This window comes from Physeter macrocephalus, chromosome 1, assembly GCF_002837175.3.
Source record: "Physeter macrocephalus isolate SW-GA chromosome 1, ASM283717v5, whole genome shotgun sequence".
Lineage (NCBI taxonomy): Eukaryota > Metazoa > Chordata > Mammalia > Artiodactyla > Physeteridae > Physeter > Physeter macrocephalus.
This window is the reverse complement of record NC_041214.2, coordinates 29,956,337-29,976,403: the sequence shown is the minus strand read 5'-3', so window position 1 is coordinate 29,976,403 and position 20,067 is coordinate 29,956,337. Positions and strand designations below refer to the sequence as shown.

General features: G+C 47.6%; 1 protein-coding gene across 5 annotated transcripts in view; it reads left to right on the top strand.

Annotated features, from left to right (window-relative positions):
* The first annotated feature begins 12,129 nt into the window (after nucleotides 1–12,129).
* The window catches only part of MRAS (muscle RAS oncogene homolog), a 57,117-nt gene continuing 49,179 nt past the window's right edge, over nucleotides 12,130–20,067 (top strand). Inside the window, exons 1-2 of one of the 5 annotated variants that reach the window (XM_024131837.3) lie at nucleotides 12,130–12,238; nucleotides 12,847–12,937. The gene's annotated coding sequence lies outside the window, so the exon portion shown is untranslated. The other 4 variants (XM_024131836.3, XM_007107301.3, XM_024131838.1 and 1 more) reach the window with 4 other exon arrangements.

The following is a 20,067-nucleotide window of genomic DNA, read 5'->3' as shown; positions in this document are numbered from 1 at the left end:
GCGGCTGGGCCCGTGAGCCATGGCCGCTGAGCCTGCGCGTCCGGAGCCTGTGCTCCGCAACGGGAGAGGCCACAACAGTGAGAGGCCCGCGTACCACAAAATAAAAAAAAAGGAAAAAGAAAACAACCCAATTTTTAAAATGGGCAAAAGATCTGAACAGATACCTCACCAAAGAAGATATACAGATGAAAAGTAAACAAATGAAAAATATGCTCAACCTTTTTTGTCATTAGGGAATTACAAATTAAAACAATAATGAGAGACTTCTACATACCTATTAGAATGTCTAAAATTTTTTAAAAGACCTATGTTAAATGCTGGTGGAGATACAGAGCAACAGGCACTCTCATTTATTGTTAGTGGGAATGCAAAATTGTACAGCCACTTTGGAAGACAGTTTAGCAGCTTCTTACAAAGCTAAGCATAGTCTTACCATATGATCTAGCAATTGTGCTCCTATGTATTTACCCAACTGACTTGAAAACTTATGTGTACACAAAAACCTGCACATAAATATTTATAGCAGCTTTATTCATAATCACCAAAAATTGGAAGCAACCAAGATGTCCTTCAGTAGGTGAGTGAGTAGTCTGTGTTACATCCATACGATGGTATCTGTAAGATACAGCATTACCGACTGGGTCTACTAGGTGAAAGTGATGTTTTTTGCCACATGGTGGTGGTTATTCAAGCTCTTGAATCGTTTGAAATCTCCCTTAGATCTTAGTTCCCAGAATAAAATTCAAATCAGGTACTAAACTCCTCCTGCCAGCACGCTGAGAGATAAAGACTTTTTATTCACTTTAAAAAGGTTAGATTTCTCATCACGTGGTCTCTGCTATAAAATGCAGTCACAACTTTGCCAGGCTAAACCACAGAAACAAATATGGGGAACAACATGTATTTACACCCTGACCTTACACTTACTGTCCCGTGTAATTATTAATAACAACGATTTTTACTTTCAAAAGTGTACAGTTTACAGGACTTCCCTGGTGGCACAGTGGTTAAGAATCTGCCTGCCAATGCAGGGGATACGGGTTGGAGTCCTGGTCCGGGAAGATCCCACATGCCGCAGAGCAACTAAGCCCGTGTGCCACAACTACTGAGCCCGCGTGCCACAACTACTGAAGGCTGCGTGCCTAGAGCCTATGCTCTGCAGCAAGAGAAGACACCGCAATAAGCCCGCACACCGCAACGAAGAGTAGCCCCCCCTCACCGCAGCTAGAGAAAAGCCCATGCGCAGCAATGAAGACCCAACACAGCCAAAAATAAAAAAGTTTTTTAAAAAAGTGTACAGTTTTAACAATATGGAACCTCTTCAATTTTCCCCCACATGGATCACTCCAACTTTTAACATCTTAATTTAATGAAATTCCCATGTTACCTATTTTATGACATGGGTCAGTGATTTGATTGCTTTGCCCAGAAGTCAGATACCTTTTTCAAAGACACCTGTTTTAATTAAGCCCATCCTAAGGAAGGTACTTTTTCTGTTTGTTTTGCTTTGTTTACTGCAAAAACTTCCAACTTAAGTGTTACCATTGTGTTTTGGAGTTTGAAAGACTGGAAACAAACAAACAGACAAAAACCCTTCTTTCTCCTGCGAGTTATGTTCATTGCCACAAGGTGGTGGTTTCCTCAAGGGAAACACTTCTGTGATCCAAACTGAACACCAGGAGCATTTTCTTTATTAAAACTCTTCAGAGCCGTGATGTGACTGTGTAAAAGAAGAATGAACCTACTCGCTTTAACAGCAAATCACAAACCAGAGCAAATTATTTCCCCAGATAACTTCCAGTCTTCCATGTTAGATAAGAATGTATACATATAATACATCTTTGACTAGGCTGACAAATATCTCTGCTTCCGGATATTATGTTTTCTTTTTCCATAAGTACCAGCATGTCCCTACTGTAACTTGCTCTGAGGAAGGCAGCCAGGAGTCATAGAACTGGGAACTTTCAAGTCTAATAGGCTTGGGTGGGTCCTGGACCTACCACCTACTGCCTGTGTGAGCTTGGGCAAGTTACTTCAACTTCCTCAGCCTTGGTTTCCTTGTCTTTAAAAGGAGGAGTATATAATACCTACCATTCAGGGATGTTGTGGAGAGACATAATGCATTTTAAAGTTTCTGGACAGTAAAGCCGTTATTGGTATTGTTGTTAAAGTATCATGTTTGGAGTGTAGGATCATTGCCGGGAGGTAGCTTCCCAGTCAAGGATCCAGATGACCACTCCCTTGCCTACAGATGGAGCCATTGGATTAGTTTTCCTCAGTCAGGGTGGACATGGTTAGTGTTACTCGGGGGCCTAAGTGGTGAAGTATCAGATGTAGAATCTTCCACGCTCTGCCCCCAGCTGCCAGCTTGATGTTACCAGGATGGCTTTAATGACAAGAAATTTTACATTTTTGATGAGATTTAATTTACCAATTTTTTATTCTGTTTATTGTTTTCTTTGTCTGAAGAGATCTTTTCCTAAGGAATCTTTGCCAACTCCCACGAAGACATACCCTTTATCTTAAAGTTATAATACTAGAAATTATTTTTTAATTATAATAAAAGAAGTTATATAAAATTCACATTTAGACTTATGATCCATCTCAAATTCACTTTTTCATTGAAATTTTTATTGAGATAATTATAGACTCACACAGTTGTAAAAATAACCTTGAGAAAATCTTTGTACACTCTGCCGAGTTTCCCCCAATGGTAACATTTTGTAAAACTATAGTATAATGTTGCAACCAGGATATTGACATCAATACAATCCACCCATCTTACTCAGGTTTCCCTAGTTTTAGTTGTACTCATTTGTGTGCGTGTTTGTGTGTGTGTGTGTGTGTGTGTGTTAGGTTCTATAAAATGCTGTCATATTTAGGTTCATGTATTCACCACCATAGTCAAGATCCTGAACACAAGAATCCTCTGTGTTGCCCTTTGTAGCCACAGCCACCTCCCTTCTACATATCTCTCCCCACCAGTCCCTAACTTCTGGCAACCAGTATTATGCCCTCTGTTTCTAAAATTTTGTCATTTAAAAAATATCTAGTATAGCACAGGGAATTCTGCTCAATATTCTGTAATAACGTAAATAGGAAAAGAATTTTAAAAAGAATGGATACATGTATATGTATACCTGAATCACTTTGCTGTATACCTGAAACTAAGACAACATTGTTAATCAACTATACCCTAATATATGATAAAAATTTTTTTAAATGATATCTAAATCATATCATACAGTATGTAGCCTTTGGGGATTGGCTTTTTGTCACTCAGCATAATTCCCTACAGTTGTTGCATGTATCAATATTTTGTCCCTTTTTAATTGCTGCATATCCCACAGTATGGTTGTACCACTGTTTCAAATTAATTTTTGTGGAGGATATGAGATAGAGGTCAAGGTTCTTTTTTTATTCCATATGGATTTCTGACTATGTGAGCACCATTTGTTGAAAAACTTTCCTTTACTCCATTGGATTGCTTTGGCACCTTTGTCAAATATCAATTGGTTGTTAAGTGTGTGTTTCTTTCAGGACTCTCTAGTCTATTCCACTGATCTATTTGTCTATCCCTATATCAGGACTCCTCTGACTTGATTATTATAGTTGCCTAGTGTTATGGGCTGAATGTTTGTGTCCCCTGGGAATTCATATGTTGAAACCCTAATCCTAATGGGACGGTATTTGAAGGTGAGGCTTTTAGGAGCTAATGAGTTATGAGGGTGATGCCCTCATGAATGGGATTAGCGCCCTTATAAGAAGAGGCCAAAGAGTTAGCTAGCTCTTTTTCTGCCATGTGCCATCCTAAAATTTGTGTGGACATCTAAGGTCTTAATTCTAAATGGCCTCTGAGTTCTCTAAACTTCCCTAATATTTATCTCAAAGATTTGTGTGTGTCTTGGAATACTACCATATCCATATTTGTTTTAATGTAAAAGTAATGTTTTAAAATCCTAACCATCAGAGATCTAAAATTCTTCTGTCTTGTTTGTTGACGGGGTGATGCTATTGGATTTCAGAAAATTGGGCTAAATTGAAATGAGCCAACCTTGCATTTTCAGTTTCAAAATCCAGGCAATTTCCCTTTTTCTGACTTGGTATTATAATATTTCAAATACTAAGACATGAAAACACATGGCTACAAATGATGATCATTTTGCAAGCTGGGGCTGGGCATTATTCAGAAGTGGTGCTGAGGGACTTCCCTGGTGGCACAGTGGTTGAGAGTCTGCCTGCTGATGCAGGGGACGCGGGCTTGTGCCCCAGTCTGGGAGGATCCCACATGCCGCGGAGCGGCTGGGCCCGTGAGGCATGGCCTCTGGGCCTGCGCATCCGGAGCCTGTGCTCCACAAAGGGAGAGGCCACAGCAGTGAGAGGCCCGTGTACCACAAAGAAAAAAAAAAAAAAAAAAAAAAAAAGAAGCAGTGCTGAGGATGCTGGTCCCAGGCTCTGAGCTGCAGAATGATGTTGGGGGCTGGCCACATTGTTCATGTGGCAGGGAATGGCTCTCACTCAAGATCAGCTTCTTATCAGCTTCCAGGAAATGGGTTTTTTCATCGAAGGGTTTTTTTCAATGAAGAAAGATTTCTGACACTTAACATTTTATTTTTTACCCTGCTGTCAGCAATATAACTATGATGAGCCTGCGTGTAGTTTTCTTTGTGTTTATCCTTTTTGGAATTCATCAAACTCCTTGAATCTATGGATTTATGTCTTTCACCAGTTTTGGAAAATTCTCTGCCATTGTCTCTCTGAATACAGTCATTTCCCACTTTTTGAAAGTTCACTTTATGTCACCTTGCTTTTATAAAAGACCTACATTAGTACACGTTTTCACTAATAGAAAGAAATCCATAGAGGATTTTCACTTTTAAGGAAAAAGGCAAAAATCAAAAATAACATTCAGCATTTGTTTTGCAGGGAGCTGTTACAGAGGCAGCAAAATAGCATCGCCAAGCTCCTACCCAGGAACTACATTCAGTGTCTCAGCATCAAGGCACCATAGCTTTGAATGGTGTCTGTGAGCATGTGTGCCTTATCTCAATTTATTTTGTGCATCTATTAGCACAAAGGTAATTGATATTTCATTTTATACTATTTCAGCCTATGAAAGGTTTCATAGGAACGTTCTACTTTCAGATAGTAGGGAAAACCTGTATTGCTTCTGTTCCATTTTCTCTCTCTCCTCTCCTTCTGCGACTCGGGTGATATGAATGTTAGACATTTGAATATGCCCCACATATCTTTTTGATGCTATTATCTCTTTTTCTCTCCATCTTTTTTCTCCCTCTGTGCTTTAGTTTCAACATGTTCTTTTGACTCGTCTTCAAGTTCATTAATTTTGTGCTCAGCAGTGTTCAATCTGCTATTAAACTTATCTAATGAGTTCTTGATTTCAGTTATACTTTTAAGTTCTAGAATGTTCACTTTGTTTTTATAGTTTTGGTTTTTTGGTAGATTCCACTTATCTGGTGCCATTTTTCTCCATCTATTCTGTCTACATTTTTCTCCACCTACTCTGTCTACATTTTCCTCCACTTTATTCAACATATTAATCTAAGTGGAGGTATTATGAATTTTTAAAGTACAATTTACCCTTGAAAGGCATGGGTTTGAATTGCACTGGTCCACTTTTACATGTATTTTTTTCAATAAATATACAGGCAGGTGGCCCTCAGTATCCACAAATTCCACATCCAGAGATCCAACCAATTCAAGCAACTGCAAATCGCAAACTGAACACATGCTCTGAGGTTGGTTGAATCTGTGGATGCAGAACCAGCAGATAGTGGAGGGCCGACCATGGGGCTTGAGCATCTGTGGATTTTGGTGTCTGCATCGGGTCCTGGAACCAATTCCCTGTGGATATTGAGGGATGACTGTGTAATACACATACAGTGAAATGTGTAAAGTGTGCTAATCATTAATGCACAGCTTATTGAACTTTCACGTTGGTATATGTTCATAAAACCACCACCCACATCAAGATACATAACACTTCTGGCACTTCTTTCCCACCCAAGCAGTTATCTTCCTCTCCCCCAAGAGAAAACCACTATTCTGACTTCAATCACCATCAATTAGTTTTACCTTTTACTGGGCTTCATAAATGTCTTTTGCTTCTGGCTTCTTTCACTTAATATAGTATCTGTGAGATTCATTCCTGTTGTTTTTGTATCATTCTTAGTTATTGCAGTAGAGTATTCCATTGTATGAATATACTACAATTTATTTATTCATCCTCCAGTTAATAAACATTTGGATTGTCTCCCGTTTAGGGGCTAATTTCTCTTAGATATATACCTAGGAGTAGAAACGTTGAGTCCAAAGGTAGCCATATGTTTAGTTTTAGTAGATTCTGCTAAACAGTCTCTGAAAGCCAGTTGTGCCAATTATCAATTTATTACCTCTCAGATCCAAATCCATACTTAATTACCTGCCCTGTGCTAATGGAGCTGGGCCCTGCAAACATTTCTCCTTTGTCATCTGGCACAGTGTTAAGGTTTGTCAGTAGGGAGCACTGGCAGTCACTGCAGGAGAAAGAGGATTCTCTTCCTGGTTCTGATGTGCTCACTTGGCAGATTTCTGCAGCATGTGGCAACCAGAAATACAAATCACATCTCCATGGGCAGCTTCCTCCAAAACCCCAGAGGTTGACCTTCCAATGCATCACTACTGTGGGAAGTTTTCCAGCGGTTTCCACAGTGTGGTACCCTTCCATGGATGGCTTCCCTCAGCACCAAGAGGAATGCTTTCCAATGAATCCCATCTGCATAAGACCTTCAGCAAACCTCTTCATCATCCAGTGGGTCATGGCTACATAATCTCCAACAAGGTATGGTTCTCAGCCCCTGGTAGAAGGTGAAGGTTGGGACTCATACAGACTTGTTCCTTATTTGGGTGCTCTGTCTCAGCCCGAGAGGCTGCTCCTGACACCTGCTATAACTATATTCTTTAGAGTTCTCTTTTCTCCTTAGTAGGTAGTCCCCTCTAATACTTAATAATTCTTTATATTAAAACTTCCTGTCCAAAGTACTGTGTAGTTTCTGTATCCTGCATGCACCCTGGCTGATGCATGGATATACCATTTTACACCTCCACCAGCAGTGTATGAGAGTTCCAGTTCCTCCACAGTCGAAGTTCTGTCTACTGACTCCAATATCTGAATGATCTGGGTGTCTACAATTTTTTCTCTTCCTTATCAATTATATGTTCATGCCTCTTCACAGGACTGGTTATGTTTTACTATACACACACATTGTAAATAAGAAGTAGACGGGCTTCCCTGGTGGCGCAGTGGTTGAGAGTCCCCCTGCCGATGCAGGGGACGCGGGTTTGTTCCCCGGTCCGGGAGGGTCCCGCATGCCGCGGAGCGGCTGGGCCCGTGAGCCGTGGCCGCTGAGCCTGCGCATCCGGAGCCTGTGCTCCGCAAAGGGGGAGGCCACCACAGTGAGAGGCCCGCGTACGGCAAAGAAAAAAAGAAGTAGAGAGACTCCAGATGATGTCATTTGACCCACAGTGTTCCCTCTTTCCTCTGACAAGCAGGTGGGTTGAGGAGTCATCATCTCAATCCATTGAAGGATTGAGCTGGGTTGGGGCTGGGTTTCAGTTTTTACAGAACTCAACGTATCTCCGGTTTACCCCTATTCCTCACGTGTGGATTTTGATTGAGAGCCTTACAGATCTCTATCTCTCCTCACATGTGGATTTTGATTGAGAGCCTTACAGATCTCTATCTCCTAAGCCATGGAAGGTTATGGAGAGTCAGCTCTGCCCTTCAGAAGTTCCCAGTCCAGCTCTCTGGACACTGTCCCCATTGAGCTTCAAAATCTGGCAAATCTCAGGAAGAGGCAGGAGCTGGCCTTGTTTTTGAGGCAGGCTCTTTCTTCTTGGGAAGGCTTTATTTTCTAAGCACTGTGGGACTTTGGAAGATTTCACTCTGCTTTTTAGATGCATTTAGATTCCTTCCAATACCATGTGACCAGTAAAAGCTTTGCTGGTTTCTCTTTATTCCATTAGAAGTCTTCTTTCTGGACAAAGATTGATCATCAGCCAGTGCCCCGAATTAGCAAATGTCCTTGGGGAGGGGAGAGGGAACAGCTGGAGAGCCTCATCTCATTTTGTTGCAATAGGAGAATTGACCAGCCGCAGCCTACCACATCCTACTTAGAAGAGGAAATCCCCTGGGCTTTTGAAACTCAGAACTCTCTTCAAACTATGGTCCCTAGCATGTGTTTCAAAATCTTAGAGTAGACTTTTCTTTCTTGACAAATTTCTATCATGTCACTACCCGAGGCTATAGGTGTCCAAACGCCGTTTAGTGTTTTTCAAACTGTAGGTCACAACCCATTAGTGGGGCGTGAAATCAATTTAGTAGGTCTTGCTGGCATTTTCTAATGAAACAGAATAGAATAGATCAGAGTGCATGGCACATAGTAACAATAAGTATTGTTTCATGAAATTTTTGTTGCACTTGTGTGTGTATGTCTGTGTTCTGGTTTGCAATGTCAAACCTCTTTATTGCTATGGGTTGCAGGACAAAATGTTCATTTATTTATTTTTTAAAATATTTATTTATTTATTTATTTATTTGGTTGTGCCGGGTCTTAGTTGAGGCAGGTGGCTTCCTTAGTTGCGGCATGCCTGTGGCATCTAGTTCTCTGACCAGGGATCAAACCCAGGCCCCTGCATTGGGAGCATGGAGTCCTATCCACTGTGCCACCAGGGAAGTCCCCCCCAAATGTTTAAAAACCGCTGGATTTTAGTTTAAACAGAGGAAGGACGAAGTGGAGAAAAATAAATGATCAGAAACAAATGTTAGTTGAGTATGGACGACTCTGGGGGGAAGTTTGGCCGTGAGTAGGAAGTCGATTGATTAAAAGCTGCTCTTCTGGCCCCAGAAAGCAAGAGGGAGCCCATGCAAAGGATGGACCACAAGCATCAGTAACCTTGAGCATCAGAGAAGAAAATTTTGTGAGGCCTAGCTCCTAGTGGGGCTGGGGCAGCTGTGGCAGGTGCAGAGGGGTAGAAGGGAGAGCTGAAGCTGAGAAACGGCTGAACCTGCGTTGGTAAAGACCATGACAGCCCTGAAAGAAGACCATGGAGTTCTTGGTGCCAGATCACTGGCAAAAGGTCTTGTAGTTGGCACAGAAGGAAGGTCAGCTGAGGGAAAGGACAGGCCTGTGGGTGGGGTGAGGCTCTTCGGCTAACCCACCATTGGTGCTCCAGGGTCAGCAAAAGATAAATTCCAGCCACAGGCCCGAGGAGACTGGGACTGGAACGAGTGCTAGTGTTTTCTTCACCTTCTCCCTGCTTTCCCAACACCACACACACACACACACACACACACACACACACACACACACACACACAACTGACCTGCCTGCCGAGGCCACCCGACATAGGGGAGAGAGTGGAGGCTCTGTGTTCGGAAGGCCCTGACTCTCAGTCCACTGGCTGGGTTGGATTGGGCTTGTGGTCTCCTATGTCTAAAGCAGGGCCAGTGAGACCTTCTGCCTGGGTCCTTGGGAGACGTGCAGACCCATCACTGTGGCCGTGTCTGGCACGCTGTGAGTGCCCTGGAGCCCAGAGCTGCTTGAACCCTCAGGGGCCGCACTGGGGCAGAGAGTTCTGGAGGAAGGTTGTGCCACCATGACCTGGCTGGCTCCTGGCCCTGAAGTCCACAGGCCCCCCCCCAGGTTTGCCTACTGAACCCCAAGACACCGGTGTGGGCCTTCTGTGAGGCACGGCACTCAGCAAGGTTTGGGCAGAGAGGCTGGCACGGGACGCCCTGCAGTGCATCAGGCATGTTTGCTCTTGTCGCTGAGCGGGGAAGTTCTACTCTGGGTCACAGCTCCGATCTTTGTCCTATTCCAGGAACTGTCTCCTGGCCTCGGGTCTGGCCTTGGACCTCAGGGCCTGAAATTTGGCCTGAGCCCTGCCTGGGTTCTTGGCCTTCTGTCATGCCCCATGCACACCTGGTCAGCCATGGGGATCTGCTGGAGTTTGGGGAAAGATTTCAGCTCAGTCATACCTCAGCCTATAAGGTTTTCTCCCTCCCTTCACAGCCTAGCTGATTGGTCTTTGTCCATCAAACCCTGGCTCCATCATCACCTCTCACAGAAAACCTGCCCTGGGCACTTGCCCCTCCCCACACTGGGTTATGTGCCCCTCCTCTGGGCTCCCTCTGTCCCCCCCACCCCCCCGTGCTTCTTGATTCCACACCACTTACCCCTCTGCTGGTGCTCTGAGTTTGCTTGGAGGTAGGACTCTGCACAGCACATAGTAGGTGCTCTGGCAGTATTTACCGAGTGAATGAACCATCAATCCCAGGCCTCACTTTTCTGCTCAGTGAGCCTGTTCTCTAAAGCTCCTATTTGCCAGCAGCTGAGCCCTGCTTTATTTCAGGGCTCAAAGAGCAGAAGAGGCAGCCCAAATGGGATGAACACCCTGTTGTAAGACCCCAGCCATAACCTGCAGGGTCTAATCTCACCATTAGAGAATCCCAGGTACTTGTGTGTGATTACTAGCTGGTTAAGTTCCATTTCTAAGGGAAACAGGTTCTTAAAGATCTGTGTATGAAAGGGGTATAAAGACAAACCTTTGACTCGTGTGCAGAGACAACCACGACACACAGACCCCTGCCTGCCTCCCCCAAGGCCTGTGGTAAATGGAAGGGGGAGGAAGATGCAGGTCCCAGGCCAAGACCAGCCAGTCAAGATGAACATCTGTCCCTCAAGGCCCCTCCTCAACCGGTTCTTTTACTCCCTACCGAGATGAGATACTCCTGATGGCACCCAAACCTTCCACCGAGGCATGGGGACTCGAGGGGTCCACGGGGCCTTCAGAACAGCAGGTGGGAGTGGATGCAGGGGGCACAATAGCTCTCACCAAATGGCTGCTTGGATGCCTGGGGTGCCAAATGAAACCACCATGGCATGAATGACTCAGGGTAGCAAAGTTTCCTGAGACCTGGGGTGGTGGGCAAAGCTCTCAAAATGATAAGGGAATGAGTTCCCCAGATGTGTAAAGCTGGTTTCAAGTCATCATCAAGGTCTGTCTACAAAAAGAACATCCTCAGAAATGACACTGATAATCTAAACTACAGTGAGATACGCCCCCCCCCGCCCCCCGCCACCCAGGATGGCTGTAATCAAAAAGAGATGATAACAAGTGCTGGTGAGGATGTGGAGACATGGAATTCTCATACCTTGTTGGTTGGAATATAAAATAGCACAGCTGCTTTGGAAAACAGTTCGTGGGTTCCTCAAAATGTTAAGCATAGCTAGCATGTGACCCACAAGTCTACTCCTAGGTATTGATATATACCCAAAAGAAATGAAATGCTCATATAAAGACTTGTACACTAACGTTCATAGCAGCTTTATTCATAATAGTGCAAAAGTACAATCTGTCCATCAGCTGATGAAACAAAAACAAAATGTGGTGTATCCACACAATGGAATGCTATTCACTCACGACAAGGAGTGATGTATTTCTACATGCTGCAACGTGGATGAACCTTGAAAACATCCTGCGAAGTGAAGGAAGCTGGGTCACAAAAGACCACATGTATGATTCCACTTTCATGAAATGTCCTGAGTAGGCAAATCCATAGAGACAGAAAGTGGATTAGTGGTTTCCAGGGGCTGGGAGGAGCAGGGAATGGGGAGTGACTGCAAATGGGTTCGGCGGTTTTTGTTTGTTTGTTTTAAGGGGGGGGGGTGTTATGAAAATGATCCGGAATTAGGTAATAGTGGTGGCTGCCACTTTGTGACTATACTAAAAACCACTGAATTGTCCACTTTAAAAGCTGGAATTTTATGGTATGTGAATTATATCTCAATTTTTTAAATAAGGAAAAAATGACGCCGATGGAGAGGAGTTAGAGGAACTGAAACAATGAAATGGATCGCGAGTGTCGCCCGTCCCTGTCCGTCACCTCCATCTGAACGAACTTTAGGCCCAGGAACCGGGCACCGAGAGGGCCTGGGGGAAGCAACGCTGGGGACTGGATCTAGGAAGAAACATGGCCCGGGATTCGAAGGGAACGCGGTTAAGGTGGCTGGCTGGGATCGCCTAGGGCGGCGGAGGCGTCTGCAGGCTCAAAATTTGGCCGGGCGGGAGCGGAGATTTAAAGGCTGGAGCGCAGAGGCTCTTAAAGAGGCCCGGGCGAATTCCCATTCGGCGTCCACTTTAAAGCCAGCTCCGCCGCGCCGAGGGTCGGACCTGGGTAAGTGCGCTGGGCCACAGGGGAGGCGGCGGCGGCGGGGTTCCGTGGCCGGGTCCGCTCGCCCTGCCGGGTCCGGGGCAGTCGGCGCGGGTGGTCTGAGCATCGGGCCGCGCGTCCTGGGAATCTGGGGCCCGCGGGGTGGCAGGGTCGCGGCGCCGGGCCCGGTCCGCCCTGCGCCCACGGCGGCGGCGCTCTATTTTTAGCAGCCGCTGTTGCATTATAAGGAATGTGTGGCGCGCCGGGCGACCAGGGCGCGCGCGGGCTGCGCGGTCGCTTTAAGGAGGCGCCGGGGCGGGGACAGGCCAGAGCGGCCGTGAGGCCGCGGGCCGGGAGCCGTCGGGCCGGGAGCCGTCAGTCCGGCTGCCGCGGGGCCCGGCGGGCGCGGCGCTGCCTTCTCGCCGGCGCGGGCATGGAGGAGGCGGCCTGAGGCCGGAGCCGAGCCGGGCTGGAGCGCGCGGTGAGCGGTCGGGGCAGGCTGGGAAGGGAGGGCACCCGGCCGGGAGCTTTGTTCCGGGCGGGAGGTGTGGCCGCCCCGGGCCCGGCCGCGCTCGCCACAGGCGGACTGTGCTCAGCGGCTGGCGGAGAGTGGCCTTTTGCCCCCACGGCAGGCTCCAGCGTGACGGTGTGCGATCGAGAAGTCGGACACGACCGAGACCCCAGTGAGAAGGCCTGCCCGCCGCGCAGAAAGCCCCTTTCATGGTAACCGCCCTTGGGTTCCTTGTCTGCCCTGGCGAGAACGCGCGGGGAGGTGGGCGGGCGGGACTCGGGTGGATGGAGGCGGAGGCGGGGGGGAAATCTTTCCCCTTTTAAAATGGCGTTAACGAGGGCAGGGATCGGCCGATGGAGTTGTCAGATTCATCTGAAAGATAAAAAGCAGGCTGCTTCATAAACATTTGCTGCGCCGGGGGCTTGGGGCTCTGGTCATAACCAGGGCCCTGCTCATTCATTGACGATACCTGCAGGGGCTCCCACCGAGTGCAGGGCACAGTGCCAGTTACCGCGCCGCGAGGAAGGTAGAGGTGCAAACTGAGCGACAGCCCAGCGCGGTCTGTACTGGGATCAGGGAAGCACGGGGGCTGTGGGAGCAGACAGCGTGGAAGGGCAGGGAAGGCCTCCTAGGGGACGTGATGCCTGGCAGGAGCGTGGGCCCTGGACATCAATTAGACTTTGTGGCTGGAACTGAGATCTGTGCTGGCCAGGGCCAGAGCCGAGGCTGGAGGGGTGGAGAAGGGCCACTTCATCCCGTCCCTGATCCCCGAGCTCTGGAATTGCCCCTCCTTCTCCCACCAGCGCCTACTCCGAGCAAACCTCCTTGGGCTTGAATGGTTCTTGCCCCTCCAGGACTCACACTCTATCCTGGACCTGACCAGAGAGGGTGACTGACAAGGCTCAAAATTGTGGCCTCAAAAGAGTGACCTCCCCGGCAGCAGGAATGATAAGGAAATCTGACTTAAAAGCCCTGAAGCTCCACTGTAATAATAGCTGCCAGCAGGGCTGACACGGACCAGGCACTTGACGTGGATATGCTTGCTCATCATTTGACAAGACTCCTCCAGAAGGGTTTTATTATTACCCCCATATGCAGATGGGGAGCAGGGGCTAGAAAGAGTAACTTGTGCAAGATCATATCTAGGGTCCATAATGTAGACCCTGCAGCTCCTCAGGCCCCTCTTGTGAGGGTCTGGCTGACCTGGCCTGAAGGCTCCAGGTGCAGCTTGTGTTAGGCTTTGGCTCTACTGCCTTTCACTGGTTGGGTGAAGTGTGGGGTGGTGAGCTGCTGGTATTAATCACTGACACGTGTCAGGGGCTTTGCAGTGAACAAAGCACTTTCACCAAGACAGTTCTTAGAGTTTCTCCTACTTTTCTTCCCAGGAAAGAAACTTGAGCTGGCTAACATTTTTGTAAGTCTCCTAATTTCCTGTAAATCACATGTCCCTGCTGACTGGGGCTGAAAATGTTCCATGAAAACATTCATGGTTTTGACCCCCAGTCTGTTCTCACTCCCAGCAGCCAATTAGCTTTTCTGTCTGTGGTTTAAGGTGTAGTTTGTCCTTTCTCTGCTAGGTCAGGAAGGTTGGAGCTTTAATGCTCTGGGGTTTTCGAGGCGCAGAGCCTGCCAGCCTCTTTGGGGGTGCAGGTGGAGGTTGCGTAAGCCGGGTGCTCTAATAGAAACTGCCCCCCGCCTCAACATTTCCTTATGGGGGGGTAGTGTGGCCCTCTGCTGAACCCTGGTGGGGCAGTGATAGTCTTCCAGGGCTGCCAGCTCTGTTTGTATTTGCCACTAGTTATGTTTTCACCTACCTAAGACATCTTTGTGACAGGTATAACTTTTATTAGCTCCAACCACAGGTATTTCACACTTTGATTTGATCTGAGCTGCTTATAGAGAGGCAAGTCCATTATCCCTGGGGTTGGTTCCTGAGCTTGAGTGATCACCTGGAACCAGGGAGGACTTCTGGGCTCTGATGGATTGAACTAGCTCCTGGGGTGCCTGGTCCTAACATCAGCCTGATTCACATGTTGACCAGCCTGCTGCATCAAGTGACTTCTTGGGGGAAAGTGACCTCCATTTTATATTTCACATCTGGTGTCATCATTGTCTACCAATGAAGTGCCCCCATATGGAGTGTGCCTCCCTGCATGCGATTGAAAACATACCTGCTCATGAGCATCATGTAGTTTGCACAAACCATACACATGTGAACTAATTGGGAACACGTTCTTGTGCAAAGGTGGGATGTTCTCAAGTGTCCAAAGACTGTGCACTGAGTTCCAGAGGCTCTGTACTTGCCTGGCCCGGGACAGGTATCTGGCTGGCTAGAAGGTAAAGTTACCTTTGTCTGGGGATGGGAGAAAGGAAGGAACTGGGTGAGCTCCCTGTGCCCTGGGCATCTGGCAGCTATGCATGGTCTAGAGGCTGAGCAGAGAGGTTGAGCTTTGAGAGGAATTTTGTTGGTGGACTCTGAGGCCCTCCCACCCCTCACAGTCTTGGGTGATGCCACTGGGCCCTGTGGTACTGGATCAGTGCGGGTGCTTTTGGCTGCAAATAACGTAACCCAAGTAATAGTGGACTAAGGAGAGCTTAGATCTCCCAAAGATGTTCTCAGCTTTTGTGAAGTCTCTGGACACAGGGATGGGATATTAGTGCCACTTCCAGCAAGTTCTTGCATGGGACAGGCAGCCAAGAGGGCTGAGTGTTCAGAGCAATGATGTTTACCTTCTTGGGCCACTGCCTCTTTAACATGCCAGTGAGAAGCCCAAAGAAAAGTTCCTTGGATGTATGAAGTTGGGCATTCAGTTTGGGAGATTTGTGGATCTCTGAAAATGAGCCCTGGATCCCAGGGTAGAGCCCCTGCTTCACTACTGTTCACTGAGGACCTACCCTAGGGCTCTGCCCTCTCAGCCAGACCAGCAGGCTGTCGTGGTAGAGCGGTGTCAAGAGTGGAAGTAGAGCGGGACGGGTGTCAGTTCTCAGCTTGTGGGTGGAAATCCATGCAATCAGCTAGTGGGTCTGTCTTGTGGAACTCTGACGGAGAGAGCTGTGCTGCCACCTCCTGCTTCAGACAGCAGAGGACGTTGTCGAGGCCAAGGTGACAGCCATACTGCACTCTTTGGTGTCTGCCATGCATCCCTTGGTGCCCATCTCCAGTCTTCTAAGTAGCGTTCCTGCTGCACATAATGAGGCTGGTCCCGCCTGTTCTGAGACTCCCCCGGCCTTCCACTGAGCCCCACCACTGTAGCCCATTGGCATGATCCACGGCAGCTTTCTGCATCCATCTGCCTTGTAGGGGTCATGAAGTAGCTGTGTGTATTTAGCTTTTTAATGTCCCTATCATTGTCCTTTAGTTTTAGTTTTTGTTTTTTGCAGTACGTGGGCCTCTCACTGCTGTGGTCTCTCCCGTTGCAGAGCACAGGCTCCGGACGCGCAGGCTCAGCAGCCATGGCTCATGGGCCCAGCCGCTCCGCGGCATGTGGGCTCCTCCCGGACCGGGGCACGATCCCGTGTCTGTCCAGGCGGACTCCCAACCACTGTGCCACCAGGGAAGCCCAGTATTTTTAAAATTAATTAATTAATTTTATTTATTTATTTTTGGCTGTGTTGGGTCTTCGTTGCTCTGCCCGGGCTTTCTCTAATTGCGGCGAGCGGGGGCTACTCTTCGTTGCGGCGCGCGGGCTTCTCATTTTGGTGGCTTCTCTTGTTGCGGAGCATGGGCTCTAGGCGTATGGGCTTCAGTACTTGTGGCTCATGGGCTCTAGAGCGCAGGCTCAGTAGTTGTGGCACGCGGGCTGAGTTGCTCCGCGGCATGTGGGATCTTCCCGGGCCAGGGTTCGAACCCGTGTCCCCTGCATTGGCAGGTGGATTCTTAACCACTGCGCCACCAGGGAAGCCCTCCTTTAGTATTCTTGATAGCTTTACTTGGTGGAACCTGTTGATGGCCAGATGGCCAAATGGCAGTATGGGTCATCATTGGTTGTGAAATGACATTCTGGGTCTCAGAGAGGCATATTTTCATCTACAGAGCCTGGCATCTGGCCACCTAAATGGATAAAACATCGTGATTTGGATCTGGGTTGTGTTGCTAATGAGATTTTGGACAGTACCAGGAAGGGATTTGACTGTGCAGTGTGTGGCAGTAGAAGGAGGGAGGGGGTATGGAGAGTTCTGCGCTGTGATTCAGGTCCTCTGTGACCGTTGATAGGGCTTTGGGAGGTGATAGGGCCTTGGGAGCGTCCTGTGCTGCAGGGGCCCAGGCTCCGTCTGTGACTTCTCTGCCCTGCCCTCAGGGTTGTCATGGGGATTAGATGAAACACACAGATGAGAACATGCTTGGGAGACCAGAAAGGGCCCACAAGAATTAAGAGCATTATCAGTATTCAAGCAGCCTTCAGATAACAGAATCATAGACCCAGAAGGGGCCCCTGGAGCATATTTAGTCTCAATTCAGACCCACGAGAGCACATTTCTCATAGTAATGAGGTAGATGGTTTTAGGTGGGACACATTTTAATAGTTATATATGTATGTGTATATATACACACTTATTTACGTGTACTATAAAAATACAAGTATGACATCAAACCCATTTTTTTTTTTACTGGCTATTTTAGTCAGATTAAGGCTAAGTAAGAATTTTAAGGTAAAAAGTATGGTGATTTTAAGGTAAAGATGAAACCAGTAATAGTTCAGGAGTAGACAAATACAGCCCAAATGGGAAAGTGACCCCTTGAGTAGAGGCTGAGAAACTTTCAACAGGGGGTCCCTCTGGTGCAGCCTGTGAAGGGCGGGTCTTAGCTGGACGCTTTCAGAGGCAGGGAGCTTGACGCCCCTTCAATCAGTTTACCCCATTTGGGGATTCACTTATCCTGGCAAAGTTCTTTTCTTTCTCCCTTTAACCTGTCCCGCTGGATCTGTGCCACGTGAACCTTGACAATCGTGCTTTTCTCCAGCACAAGCAGCCTGCTTTCTCCAACTGCTCCTTAGATGGCATGGCTTAAAGACGGCCTCTCTGGAGGTCTCCCCTCTCTCCCCTCCCTCCTTCCCGTCTCTTCCTTCCCTTCCTTCAGTGAAGACTTGTGGGCTGGGCTGGGGTAGATGCTCCGCGTTGGCCATCTCTAAGCCTCACAACAGTTTTGCTGTTAGCCTTTTACAGATGTGGAAACAGGGGCTCAGGGTGATTAAGTAGGCATCCGCACGGCCATGGCCTGAGAAGCGCAGAACCTGGAAGGAGTCTCACCAAGGTCTGTCTGGTCCTGGAGCACATGCTCTGTCTGTTACTCGGTGCTGCTCCCAGGACTGATGACTTTGGTCATTTGATGGCACGCCCCTTCTCTCCTGGTGCTCATGGGACATGGCCCACAGGGTTCTGGCCATACATAATCAGTGCCGCGGTGGCGCGAAGGCCTCGTGAGGAGAGGGGACAGAGCAGTTCGTACACAGCGACGCTGTGAAGCAGCAGAAGCCACGGAGGTGCAGGCGTGAGGGAGCCTAGATGGAAGTGGTTTTCCCCGACTCTCATTAATCTCACTGTCAACCAGGAACCCCTCCATCATTTGTGCACTTGGTATATTTTTTAATTTTCAAAAATGTAAAACGATGAAGGATAATATATAACAAGCACCATGTACCCGTTACCCCCAATGAGCAGATGCGACCGTTTTGTCTGCACCTGATCCCTTTGGCGGGGCTTCAGCGCATCCCTGGTCAGGAGGCCTGGCTGGCTGGGCCTGCCCTCAGCCTCCGGCCGGCTTTTACAGCCTCGCTCCCGAGTTTCCATGTCTTGGCTCTTTTACCTCCACGTCCCCAGCGAATTCACTGAAAATGCCCCCTGGGTCTCCATCAGGGTTGTCGATAGATCCTTTTGCTGCCTGAACTCACCCCGGGGAGGAACGAGTGTGCATCTTGGGATTTAACCTTTTTCAAAAAGTTCCTCTATCCGAATACATAACTTGCCTTGACCACTGTGGCTTCAGGCCGGGCTGTGGAGCATCATTTAGTCACAGCTGCCCGAAGCGAACCGTAATTTAAATGGTAAACGTATATATTTGGAAAAGAGAGAAAAGAAAACCCATGATTTTCTTTTTATCATTAGATGACACCGATTTGTTAAGCCGCTCATCGTCAGCAATCTTGAGCAAAATACATTTCTGGTCTAAAGTGCAGGACTGCTTTACAGGAAGGAAGACCAGAGTGCCATGTAGTACCTTTGTAACCCCTATCATGGCCTTGCCAGCTCTCCCTTTCCTCGGCTCTCCCAGAAAGATGGTGTCCCAGGTGTGTGGTCCCAGGTCCTCCCCTCTGCCAAGCTCTCTGGCTGCAGAGGGGGAAGCTCTCCTTGACGACAGGAGACAGGAGAAGGCTTCTCCCCTAACTGTTTGCAGCCTCCTGCTTCCCGCCCCGCCCCCGCCTGACTCCGCTCCCAGGCTGGAGCCTGACACGGCCCACTTGCAGGTAGCTTGGGCTTGACTTAGGACAGTTAGCAAAGCACCACTTTTAAAGCTGCTCAGAAAAGATGAAAAACCTTCTGGAAAAGCCTTGCCTACCCAGGCAGATTCCATTTTCAAGGAGTCAAGGAGTTCAAACTGGGGACAGAGGTTTGAACGAGTTTCGTAATAGAACACGGAGACCTGAGGTGGTCCCCGAGTTTTCTTTACTAAGTGGTGAGAATGAGTTGAAATGTTTTCCGTTCCTGAGTTGCCAACAAGGGATAACACTGCCTGCGTCCTTTCCCCTGACTCCATGGAGATGCTGCAAAAGCCAGCAAAGGCTGGGACCCCAAAGACCTCAGAAGGACCTGCTTTGTTGGGGTTTGTCTTGCAGTAGAAACGGTCAGAGACTGTACCAATGAAAGCAACTAAGCATATTCTAAAGTCAATTCCTATTTGTTTATGCAAAAATACACATACATGTTATGTTGACGACCTCCTTTTTAAAGAAAAGTTTTGGTTTAAAAAGAATCTGCTATACATACTATGTGTTAGGCCGTCCCTAGTATCCTAACTACCCAAATTAAAAGTAAAAATATTTGTAGGCATGTGGTGCTGTGTGGAGATTGCTGAAGATGTGCTGGAGTGGGGAGGCCCACTCTCCCCTTAGGGCTGACCATTTTTGGGGGAGCCTGGGGACAGGTTCTTGCCTCCCCAAAGCATTATATATTCACTTCAAGAGCAAAATTCATTTTAACTCAGTTCCAGTCTTCTTTCTTCTTCTTCTTCTTTTTAGCCTTTAGAACTTTAACACACCTTCTTGAAAATTCCCCTTTAGATGACCGCCAAATTCACCACTTTATATATATATATATATATATATATTTTTTTTTTTTTTTTTTTTTT